Source organism: Salvelinus sp. IW2-2015, unplaced genomic scaffold, assembly GCF_002910315.2.
Source record: "Salvelinus sp. IW2-2015 unplaced genomic scaffold, ASM291031v2 Un_scaffold2457, whole genome shotgun sequence".
Classification (NCBI taxonomy): Eukaryota; Metazoa; Chordata; class Actinopteri; order Salmoniformes; family Salmonidae; genus Salvelinus; species Salvelinus sp. IW2-2015.
This window is the reverse complement of record NW_019943775.1, coordinates 37,227-47,711: the sequence shown is the minus strand read 5'-3', so window position 1 is coordinate 47,711 and position 10,485 is coordinate 37,227. Positions and strand designations below refer to the sequence as shown.

Genomic DNA, 10,485 nt, shown 5'->3' with positions numbered 1-10,485 from the left:
TAACATGCGTGGTCGATTGTCCAGGAAAGGCTAGTGTACTGTAATATAACATGGTGGTCAGATTGTAACATGGTGGTCAGATTGTCAGAAAAGTAATATAACATGTTGGTCAGATTGTCAGGAAAGGCTAGTGTACTGTAATATAACATGGTGGTCAGATTTCAGGAAAGGCTAGTGTACTGTAATATAAAATGGCGCGAGATTGTCAGGAAAGGCTAGTGTACTGTAATATAACATGTTTTTTATCCCAACGCGACTTGTGAATAAATTTTGGTATGGGTGGCGCCAGCAGGAATCAAACCCACGATCGTGAAGTTGGAAGCGCTGTGCTGTACCAACTGACTTACAGCTGTAGTGGTTTGTTTTTTCAGACGCAAGGCTACTTCAGGTGGATGGACGGCTGGCCCTTGAGCCTGTCCCGGTGGGCACAAGACGAGCCCAGCAGAGACCGGTCCTGTGTCTACCTGGATGTGGAAGGCACCTGGAAGACAGCCCTTTGTAACCACACCTACCCCAGTGTGTGTAAGCAATCCCTAGGTGAGACGGTCACTGACCCCAGTGTGTTAGTAGTCCCTAGGTGAGACGGTCACTGACCCAAGTGTGTTAGTAGTCACCAGTGAGACAGGTACCTACCCCAGTGTGTTAGTAGTCACCAGGTGACAGGTACCTACCCCAGTGTGTTAGTAGTCACCAGGTGAGACAGTTACCCACCCCAGTGTGTTAGTAGTCACCAGGTGAGACAGTCACCTACCCAGGGTGTTAGTAGTCACCAGGTGAGACAGTCTCCTACCCCAGTGTGTTAGTAGTCACCAGGTGACAGGTACCTACCCAGTGTGTTAGTAGTCACCTACCCCAGTGTGTTAGTAGTCACCAGGTGACAGGTACCTACCCCAGTGTGTTAGTAGTCCCCAGGTGAGACAGGTACCTATCCAATGTGTAGTAGTCACCAGGTGAGACAGTCTCCTACCCCAGTGTGTTAGTATTCACCAGGTGAGACAGGTACCTACCCCAGTGTGTTAGTAGTCACCAGGTAGACAGGTACCTACCCAGTGTGTTAGTAGTCACCAGGTGAGACAGGTACCTACCCCAGTGTGTTAGTAAGTCCACCAGGTGAGACAGTCTCCTTACCCCAGTGTGTTCAGTAGTCACCAGGTGAGACATTTCTGCCTACCCCAGTGTGTTAGTAGTCACCAGGTTGAGGACAGGTTACCGACCCAGTTGATTAGTAGTTCACCAGGTGAGGGACAGGTACCTACCCCAGTGTGTTAGTAGTCACCAGTTGAGACAGGTACATACCAGTGGGGACACCAGGCTGCAGACAGTCCTCCTACCCCCGGTGTTAGTTAGTTCACCAGGTGAGAGCAGTTACCCACCCCAGTGTGTTAGTAGTCCCCAGTGAGACAGGTTACCTACCCCAGTGTGTTAGTATTCACCAGGTGACGAACAGGTACATACCCCAGTGTGTTATTAGTCACCAGGTGAGGACAGGTTACCTACCCCAGTGTTTAGTAGTCTAGGTGAGACAGGTACCTACCCCCGTGTGTTTGTAGTCACCAGGAGAGACAGGTAACCTACCCAGTGTGTGTAAGTCCTAGGTGAGACGGTCACTACCCAGTGTGTAGTAGTCCACCAGTGAGGACGGTAACTGACCAGTGTGTTAGTTAGTCACCAGGTGAGGACAGGTACCCGATTGGTAGTACCCAGGACTCTACTACCTGTTTAGTAGTCACCAGGTGGACAGGTACCTACACCCAGTGTGTTAGTAGTCACCAGGTGAGACAGGTACCTACCCCAGTGTGTTAGTAGTCACCAGGTAGACAGTATCCTACCCCAGTGTGTTAGTAGTCACCAGGTGAGACAGTACCTACCCCAGTGTGTTAGTAGTCACCAGGTGAGACAGTACCTACCCCAGGTTGTTAGTAGTCCCTACCCCAGTGTGTAGTAGTCACCAGGTGACAGGTACCTACCCCAGTGTGTTAGTAGTCACCTACCCCAGTGTGTTAGTAGTCACCAGGTGACAGGTACCTACCCCAGTGTGTTAGTAGTCCCCAGGTGAGACAGGTACCTATCCCAATGTGTTAGTAGTCACCAGGTGAGACAGTCTCCTACCCCAGTGTGTTAGTATTCACCAGGTGAGACAGGTACCTACCCCAGTGTGTTAGTAGTCACCAGGTGAGACAGGTACCTACCCCAGTGTGTTAGTAGTCACCAGGTAGACAATGGTACCTACCCCGAGTTTGTAAGTAGTCACCACGTCCGAGACCAGTCTCCTACCCCAGATTGTGCTTATACGCACCAGGGCAACAGTCTCCTACCCCAAGTGTTGTTAGTATATCTCAGGGAGACAGGTACGACCCCGTGCTGTTAGTATCCCCAGGTGAGACAGGTACCTACCCCATTTGTAGTAGTACCAGTTGAGACACGTCGTAACATACCCTTGTGTGTTAAGCAACCGAGGTGAGACAGTCTCCTACCCCGTGCTGTTAGTAGTCACCAGGTTGAGACAGTTACCCACCCCAGTGTGTTAGTAGTCCCCAGTTGAGAAAGTAACCTACCCCAGTGTGTTAGTATCACAGTGAGACAGTACCTACCCCATAGTGTGTATTAGTCACCAGGTGAGACAAGGTACCTACCCCAGTGTGTTAAGTAGTCTAGTGAGACAGTACCTACCCCCGTGTGTGGTACACAGGAGAGACAGGTACCTACCCCAGTTGTTAGTAGTCTAGGTGAGACAGTACCTACACCAGTGTGTTGTAGTCCACCAGGAGCAGACAGGTACCTACCCCAGTGTGTTATTAGTCACCAGGTGAGACAGGTACCTACCCCCCGTATGTTGTAGTCACCAGGTGTGACAGTCTCCTACCCCTGTGTGTGGTAGTCACCAGGTGTGACAGGTACCTACCACAGTTGTTAGTAGTCACCCAGGTGAGCAAGCACCTACCCCAGTGTGTTAGTAGTCACCAGTGAGACAAGTCTCCTACCCCAGTGTGTTAGTAGTCCCCAGGCGGAGAACAGTACCTACCCAAGTGTGTTAGTAGTCACCAGGTGTGACAGGTACCTACCCCAGTGTGTTAGTAGTCACCTACCCCAGTGTGTTAGTAGTCACCAGGTGACAGGTACCTACCCCAGTGTGTTATAGTCACCCAGTGACAGGTACCACCCCAGTTGTGTTTAGTATTTCACCAGGTGACAGGTACCGACCCCAGCTGTGTTTTAGATTCACCCAGTGAGACAGTCTCCTACCCCAGTGTTAGTATTCACCAGGTGACAGGACCTACCCCAGGGTTAGTAGTCACCAGGTGACAGGTACCTACCCCAGTGTGTTTAGTAAGTCACCAGGTGACAGGTACTACCCCCAGTGTGTTAGTAGTCACCTACCCCAGTGTGTTAGTAGTCACCAGTGAGACAGTCTCCTACCCCAGTGTGTTAGTATTCACCAGGTGACCAGGTACCTACCCAGTGTTAGTAGTCACCAGGTGAGACAGTTCCCACCCCAGTGTGTTAGTATTCACCAGGTGACAGGTACCTACCCCAGTGTGTTAGTAGTCACCAGGTGAGACAGTCTCCTACCCCAGTGTGTTAGTAATTCACCAGGTGACAGGTACCTACCCCAGTGTGTAGTAGTCCCAGTAGCATACCTACCCCCAGTGTGTTAGTAGTCACCAGGTGACAGGTACCTACCCCAGTGTGTTAGTAGTCCCCAGGTGACGACAGTACCTACCCACGTTCTAGTTAGTCCCTACCCAGTGTGTTAGTAGTCACCAGGTGACAGGTTACCTACCCCAGTGTGTTAGTAGTCACCAGGTGACAGGTACCTACCCCAGTGTGTTAGTAGTCACCAGGTGACAGGTACCTACCCAGTGTGTTAGTAGTTCACCAGGTGACAGTACCTACCCCAGTTTTAGTAGTCACCAGGTGACAGGTACCTACCCAGTGTTAGTATCACAGTACAGGTACCTACCCAGTGTGTTTAGTAGTCACCAGGTGACAGGTACTTACCCCAGTGTGTTAGTAGTCAACCAGTGAGACCTGTACCTACCTCAAGTGTTAGTTAGTCCCCAGGTGAGACAGGCTCCTACCCCAGTGTGTTAGTAGTCCCCAGATGAGACAGTCACCTTACCCCCAGGTGTGGTGAAAGCAGCAGGGAGGGAAGGATCACTATTGGTTGGTCCTTATGGCAGCGCCGTTAATACCATTGGCTAGTTCTCCCAAGAAGGAGATCCTATTGGTGGGACCCCTGTTGCAGTTCTGTAATCCTTTTGGTTGTTCCCTCCACAAGCTGTCCCGCCCACGGCCCCACCCCAGACCCCGGGGAGTGATATCCAGATGTGAAGAGGAGGATCAGCTGTATTTAACTGGACTTGGTGCTTTCAAAGTATGGGCCACTGCTACAGCTTCTGTCATTGACGACATAGAGCTGGACCGACCCTCCACCAGCTGTACAAGTAAAGTAGGATGCGACGCCTCTAAAGCCAAGGGTGTGTCCTAAAAATCGCGCCCTTTGAATTACCCATGCTGAAGACTGTACACCTCATAATGCTTCACGAGACACACCTACCTTGAATTACCAGCCCCACACCTTTCTATAACAAACTAAGTTTTATTACTATGACTAATGCTAGGTCAAAGACATCCTAACCAGTATACTAAAAAGGATACAGACTAATACTAGCACAGACTGATAATGCCATTAGGACACAGACTGATAACACCATCTAATTGCGATTAGGACACCAGACTGATATACCTATCTAATGTGCATAGAACAGCAGACTGATACCACCTACTAATGTATTAGGAACACAGACATGATACACCTTATCTAATGTATTAGGAACACAGACTGATACACCTTATCTTAATGCATTAGGGAACACAGCCTGATAACCTATCTAATGCATTAGAAGGGTGAGACAGACCATACATCTGTAGGAAAGACGAGGGTGAGACAGACCATACATCTGTAGGAAAGACGAGGGTGAGACAGACCATACATCTGTATGGCTCTATTACAATATCCACACAACTTTCTTTCTCACTCCATAGTGTAGTACACATATGAATGTCAATAGAACTATAGGGAATGAATGGCCTTGATGAAGAATTATTTGAGCAATTAGGATAAAAGCCTTGGTTTCATGCATGTTAACATCAGAAGCCTCTTCCCTAAGTTTGTTTTACTCACCACTTTAGCACACTCCGCCAACCCTGATGTCCTTGCCGTGTCTGAATCCTGGCCACCAAAATTACAACATTTTCCGTCAAGATAAAACTGCTAAAGGGGGAGGAGTCACAATCTACTCCAGAGATAGCCTAAAAAGTTCATACTTTCCAGGTCTATGCCCAAACAGTTCAAGCTTCTATTTAAAAAAAAATATTAATCTCTCCAGAAATAAGTCTCTCACTTTTGCCGCCTGTTATAGACCCCCCTCAGCTCCCAGCTGTGCCCTGGACACCATATGTGAATTGATTGCCCCCCATCTATCTTCAGAGTTCGTTCTGTTAGGTGACCTAAATTGGGATATGCTTAACACCCCGGCAGTCCTACAATCTAAGCTTGATGCCCTCAATCTCACACAAATCATCAAGGAACCCACCAGGTACAACCCTAAATCCGTAAACATGGGCACCCTCATAGATATTATCCTGAACAACTTGCCCTACAAATACACCTCTGCTCTCTTCAATCAGGATCTCAGCGATCACTGCCTCATTGCCTGCATCCGTAATGGGTCCGCGGTCAAACAACCACCCCTCATCACTGTCAAACGCTCCCTAAAACACTTCTGCGAGCAGGCCTTTCTAATCGACCTGGCCCGGGTATCCTGGAAGGATATTGACCTCATCCCGTCAGTCGAGGATGCCTGGTTGTTCTTTAAAAGTAATTTCCTCACCATCTTAAATAAGCATGCCCCTTTCAAAAAATGTAGAACTAAGTACAGATATAGCCCTTGGTTCACTCCAGACCTGACTGCCCTCGACCAGCACAAAAACATCCTGTGGCGAACTGCACTAGCATCGAATAGTCCCCGCAATATGCAACTTTTCAGGGAAGTCAGGAACCAATACACGCAGTCAGTCAGGAAAGCAAAGACTAGCTTTTCAAACAGAAATTTGCATCCTGTAGCTCTAACTCCAAAAAGTTTTGGGACATTGCAAAGTCCATGGAGAATAAGAGCACCTCCTCCCAGCTACCCACTGCACTGAGGCTAAGTAACACTGTCACTACCAATAAATCCACGAGAATCGAGAATTTCAATAACCATTTCTCACCGGCTGTCCATGCTTTCCTCCTGGCTACCCCAACCCCGGCCAACAGCTCCGCACCCCCCGCAGCTACTTGCCCAAGCATCCCCAGCTTCTCCTTCACCCAAATCCATATAGCAGATGTTCTGAGAACTGCAAAACCTGGACCCGTACAAATCAACTGGGCTAGACAATCTGGACCCAATCTTTCTAAAATTATCCATCGCCATTGTTGCAACCCCTATTACCAGTCTGTTCAAACTTTCTTTCGTATCGTCCAAGATCTCTAAAGATTGGAAAGCTGCCGCGGTCATCCCCCTCTTCAAAGGTGTTGACACTCTAGACCCAAACTGTTATAGACCTATATCCATCCTGCCCTGCCTTTCTAAAGTCTTCGAAAGCCAAGTGAACAAACATATAACCGACCATTTCGAATCCCGCCGTACCTTCTCCGCTGTGCAATCCGGTTTCCGAGCTGGTCATGGGTGCACCACGGCCACGCTCAAGGTCCTAAATGACATCATAACTGCCATCGATAAGAGACATTACTGTGCAGCCGTATTCATCGGCCTGGCCAAGGCTTTCAACTCTGTCAATCACCACATTTTTATTGGCAGACTCAACAGCCTTGGTTTCTCAAATGACTGCCTCGCCTGGTTCACCAACTACTTCTCAGACAGCGTTCAGTGTGTCAAATCGGAGGGCCTGTTGTCCGGACCTCTGGCAGTCTCTATTGGGGTACCACAGGGTTCGACTCTTTTCTCTGCTGCTGGTGATTCCCTGATCAACTCTACGCAGACGACACCATTCTGTATACATCTGGCACTTCTTTGGACGCTGTGTTAACAAAACTCCAAACGACCTTCAACGCCATACAACACTCCTTCCGTGGCCTTCAACTGCTCTTAAATGCTAGTAAAACTAAATGAATGCTCTTCAACCGATCACTGCCCGCATCCGCCCGCCCGACAAGCATCACTACTCTGGACGGTTCCGACTTATATGTGGCCAACTATAAATACCTAGGTGTCTGGCTAGACTGTAAATGTAAACTCTCCTTCCAGACTCACATTAAGCATCTCCAATCCAAAATTAAATCTAGAATCGGCTTCCTATTTCTCAACAAAGCCTTCTTCACTCACGGCACCAAACATACCCTCGTAAAACTGACTATCCTACCAATCCTCGACTTCGGCGATGTCATTTACAAAATAGCTTCCAACACTCTACTCAGCAAACTGGATGCAGTCTATCACAGTGCCATCCGTTTTGTCACCAAAGTCCCTTATACCACCCACCACTGCGACCTGTATGCTCTAGTCGGCTGGCCCTCGCTACATATTCGTCGCCAGACACACTGGCTCCAGGTCATCTATAAGTCGATGCTAGGTAAAGTTCTGCCTTATCTCAGCTCACTGGTCACGATAACAACACCCACCCGTAGCACGCGCTCTAGCAGGTATATCTCACTGATCATCCCCAAAGCCAACATATCCTTTGGCCGCCTTTCCTTCCAGTTCTCTGCAGCCAGTGACTGGAACAAATTGCAAAAATCACTGAAGCTGGAGTCTTATATTTCCCTCGCTAACTTTAAACATCAGCTGTCTGAGCAGCTTATCTATCGCTGCAGCTGTACATAGCCCATCTGTAAATAGCCCACCCAATCTATCTACCTCATCCCCATATTGTTTTTATTTACTTTTCTGCTCTTTTGCACCCCAGTATTTCAACCTGCACATCATCATCTGCTCATCTATCACTTGCTAAATTGTAACTACTTCACTACTATGGCCTATTTATTGCCTTACCACCTCACGCCATTTGCACACACTGTATATGGACTTTCCTTTTTGTTCTACTCTGTTATTGACTGTACGCTTGTTTATTCCATGTATAACTCTGTGTTGTTGTTTGTGTCACACTGCTTTGCTTTATCTTGGCCAGGTCTCAGTTGTAAATGAGAACTTGTTCTCAACTAGTTTACCTGGTTAAATAAAGGTGACATTTTTTAAAAATAAAATAAATAAATAAATAGACAGCGTTGGACCTCTTAATAATACCTTGTTAATAATCCTCTCTGTTCCACCTCCAGTTCTACTAGAAACACCACCAACAACTGGTGAGTTATGAATGAATGAGCCGATTAATCAATCAACCAATCATCCATCCTTCAATCAACTAATCAATCAGTCAATGAATGATCAGTCCATTAACCACTCGGTCGATTAACCAATCGGTCGATTAACAACTCTGTCCATTAACCACTCTGTCCATTAACCACTCTGTCCATTAACCACTCTGTCGATTAACCACTCTGGTCGCCTTACCATCTGGTCCTTAGACCACTTCTGTCCATTACCCACTCTGCTGCCAATTAACCACTCTGTCCATTAACCCACTCTGTCCATTAACCACTCTGTCCATTAACCACTGCTGTCCATTAACCACTCGTGTCATTAACCATCTCTCCTTAACCACTCTGTCCATTAACCACTCTGTCCATTAACCACTCTGTCCATTAACCACTCGGTCGATTAACCAATCGGTCCATTAACCAATCGGTCCATTAACCACTCTGTCGATTAACCAATCGGTCCATTAACCACTCTGTCGATTAACCAATCGGTCGATTAACAACTCGGTCGATTAACCAATCGGTCGATTAACCACTCTGTCATATCAGTCAACCCATAGCCATACTGTAATATTTATCCCTGTGATCCTGCAGCGCCTCAGAAGGCAGATCAGAGGCGTGTGTATTCAGGCCTGGCAGTGGTGGTGGTATTGGCTGCCATGTGTCTGATGGGCCTCACAGCCTTAATGCTCTACAAGAAGACCGGCCGTCCCCTGCCCTCCTTCACCAAACCCCTGGTCTTCAGCGCAGACCGGAGTGCCTTCGACAACCCCCTCTACACGGAGCCCGTCACCGAGGTCGACCCCAGCATGGTGGACACTAGCCAACTGGTCAACCATATGGAGGCTCAGCCAATGATCACTTTGTGATTGGAGAGAGTCAAGGGAGGAGTAAGGTTAAAGATCCAACCCAGGTTTGGACAAGTCATATTTACGTGCACAAGCTTTGGAAAATAATAAACAAATTCGTTGGACCAGCGCTGTTGCTAACTAGCTTCACTGATGTTTCACATTTTTCCCCATTTATGCAAAGACTTCTGGGAAATTAGAATCCTCTTGTCTCGACCTTCACATTCTGTACCTAGGAATCAGTGGATGTGAGGTCTGAGGCCGGTTAGGCACTTTCTATTGGACCAGCTGCAGTAACACTCTCGCATTGGGGACAGTGTGTGTCAGATCATGCTGGAACAAGAAGCTGAGAAGCTGTCTAGGTGATTTGTCTCCGTTTTTGTGAACTTTACAATCCCACAAGATCAGCCTTAAAAGGTTGATCCAGGATTTTGGCAATGATTGATACATTTTTTATGTCTCTATGTCCAGTATGAAGGAAGTTAGAGGTAGTTTTGCGAGCCAATGCTAACTAGAATTAGCGCAATGACAGTAAGTCTATGGGTATCTGCTATCTAGAAGGATTGGTCATTGCGTTAATGCATGCTAGTAGATACCTATAGACTTCCAGTCTTTTAGTTTAGTTTATTAATTTGACCATTTTAAAAAAACAAGCACACATAAAACTTGTAAAAGCCATACATGCATGAATAAAATCATAGAGGATAACACACAATAAAGTCTGGGACTGATTTCCATTGTGGTCCTCTTGAGACAAGATGGCTAGACAAGATTGAACACAGTACGGCAGTGAAATAATAAAACCAAAACAGAGAAGAAGAACATCTATCTCATCATTCCAGTTACATCATAGGGGTTATTCATATGGGCACAGAAGACATCAAACATATTTTTACTTTATTTTTAAAGTCATTGCGCTAATGCATGCTAGCAGATACCCATAAACTTCCAGTCATTGCGCTAGCGCTAGTTAGCAACTTCCTTCAAACTGCACGCAAAGACAGTAAAATTGTATCCACGGGACTCTGGGTTAGTAGATAAAGGGCCCCATCTGACTCTGGGTCAGTAGATAAAGGGCCTCATCTGACTCTGGGTCAGTAGATAAAGGGCCCATCTGACTCTGGGTCAGTAGATAAAAGGCCCCATCTGACTCTGGGTCAAGTAGATAAAGGGCCTCATCTGACCTCTGGGTCAGTAGATAAAGGGCCCCATCTGACTCTGGGTCAGTAGATAAAGGGCCTCATCTGACTCTGGGTC

The 10,485-nt window shown here is 47.3% G+C and overlaps 1 pseudogene; it reads left to right on the top strand.

The window, feature by feature from the left end:
- Positions 1-10,351, top strand: part of LOC112073999 (macrophage mannose receptor 1-like) — a 61,281-nt pseudogene extending 50,930 nt beyond the window's left edge.
- Positions 10,352-10,485: the final 134 nt, after the last annotated feature.